The following is a 2,432-nucleotide window of genomic DNA, read 5'->3' as shown; positions in this document are numbered from 1 at the left end:
CAAAAAACGATTTACAGTTTATGCAGGAAAAAATGGCGTATCAAAGCTACTGAAAATACCAGAAGAGAAACTGAAGTGTATCATCGGACTTAAGGATTATAGGATCGATTTCCTTGACGATGAAACTGGTGCATACGAGCTCGTAAAAAACATAAATAAGGCAATTGCTTTCTATGGTGAGAGAGTTCAGGCAGTTCTTTATGTATTGAAGATGTCGTATTATAAAGTGAAAGAAAAGTTAGAGAAACTAAAACGTTTGAAACCGAAAATAGTGCAAGACAGATGTTTCGAATTCATTTTTCTAGGATATGAAAGAAAGGTATAATTGCAATAGTGGAAGCATTCAAAGCAAAATTTCCTTTCGATACCTTTTTTTGTTTTTCGCAATTTTTTTGCATTTCAAGTGTTAAATCTACCTGACAAGTACAATTTCGATTATGTGGAAGGTTTTTCACTTAACGAATTTGTGGAAAGACTTTTTGTATAGTACGAATGAAAACGTAGTAATAAAATGCAATATTTTCTTGTCTCGTAGCAAATTTAATGATGTTGTAATATTGTACATTCTTCTGTATTTTAACAATATTGTATTGAGGAGTCCGTGATGGGCTGATACTCTTATAACATGATTTCAGCAATTGTGTCGATGTCGTTCTAATTTACACAACGTAATCAACTTTTACAAGAAATAAAAGAGTTAAAATATGAGTCCCACATAGCAGCCGAGACTTCAACATTACAAGTTATTGCTGGGCAGCGAGTCAGGGATGCAGCGATTGTATCTTTAAGAGTATCAACTCCCATTTTTCATCTAGTAAATATAAAAACTTAAAATTTTTCATGATATAATTATTACAAGAATTATATAATAATCATACATATTTAATTATTTTTAATTGAAAATACTAATTTCACAAAAAAAAAAATCTTTGTTGTCTCATACTTACAAAGCAAGCAAGATCAGCAGCATCATTTGAAACAAGAAGAATTAAATTTAAATAAAGAACGATTGAAATTTAAACCAAAAAAATTTGATTTAGAGAGAAGAGAGAGTGAAGCAAGACTGATGCAGGATGGCGAGGAAAGCAGATTGTTATTAGAATTATTTATGAAAAGTTCGAATAAAAATTGAATAAAAATGTTTATTAAAACTGAATACGTTTTTTTTAAAATTGAAAAAATTCTTTATTTATTTATTGATCACATTCTAAGTATTTGTCCAATTTGGGGGATTAACAATTTAAATAGTCTGCTATTGCACTACCGTATAAGCAAGTGTGACAGTTTGTAAGTAGTGCACCAACAATACAAAATTTACAAACACGCTGAAAAAACAATTTCAAAATTTTTTTAAAATCTAGAAAAGCAAATATTTGAATTATTTTCCGAAATACCCACTCCACACACTTTCTTACGGAACTTATCCTGGAATTAAATACTTGTTGCTCGGGTGTGAAACTAGCAACTCGAAATGGTATAATGAGCTGTCAACGCAAGTGGTAACCAAAATCTCCATATAAAACAAATTGGGTCCCTATCTCGAAACAGAAAAATTGCAGCCTGCTCTAACAAATTAGGTTCTCTTAACATTCTACTGTCGTGACGTCTTCCTTCTAATGGTCCAAATAAATTAGCAATCATACCATCGGGTGTAACCACTGATTGAAATTTCAAACAATGCGTACGTTTATGGCCACTGAATACCATCGACTTACGCGAACCCGGAGTTAAACGATTTTCAAATCTCGTCGATTCGTCTTTTGTTCGAGCGCCACGCAACTCTCGATTACTCACTCCCTCCATACTATTGTTCAGCTTACGTGTTCGGACGTGTCGCATGAAATCGACACATAGCCACAATTTATTTTGTGTTATTTATTTTTGTGTTTGTTATTTCTACAGAGACTCGAGAGACTCTATGTGGTGATTTCCTGTAACCGTGAACGAATCAAAAGACGAGATAACATTAACGAGAACATTTATTAGCTTACACACATCCGACTTGGATTCTACACAAATTGCGAAATTATATCCCGACGTACGCGAATTCTACTTTCGCTGTTATCGCTGAGTCCCATTTATCGCGTAAGTTCGGGGTATAATTTCGTGAAGACAAAATATGAAAACGTTATAAGCAGGAGGCTCCAATTAACTGTACTTATACGTCCGATACAAATGGGAAGATATATTATTTTAATTTAAATAGTTTTTTCCCAGAAGAAGTTAGATAATGATCGGCAGAACTATTAAAAATATGTTAATCGTCCAATATAAACTTTATCAATCAATCATAACATTAGAAGGCATTATACTGATTATAATCAGATGCGGATTCAGGTTTTTCGGTGCCTAGGGCTTATTGTAATGCAACAGAGCTCAATTTTTGTTAGATTATTCTTCTTTAAATTGGAGTTTATAATTTATTTATATAT

General features: G+C 32.5%; 1 pseudogene; it reads right to left on the bottom strand.

Moving 5' to 3' along the window:
* Nucleotides 1-1,193: 1,193 nt before the first annotated feature.
* LOC111640226 lies at nucleotides 1,194-1,707 on the bottom strand (annotated as a pseudogene).
* Nucleotides 1,708-2,432: the final 725 nt, after the last annotated feature.

This window comes from Centruroides sculpturatus, unplaced genomic scaffold (genome assembly GCF_000671375.1).
Source record: "Centruroides sculpturatus isolate CEXI.00-Female unplaced genomic scaffold, Cexi_2.0 scaffold1106, whole genome shotgun sequence".
Classification (NCBI taxonomy): Eukaryota; Metazoa; Arthropoda; class Arachnida; order Scorpiones; family Buthidae; genus Centruroides; species Centruroides sculpturatus.
Note: the sequence above shows the minus strand (reverse complement) of the source record. Positions and strands in the feature narration are given on the sequence as shown.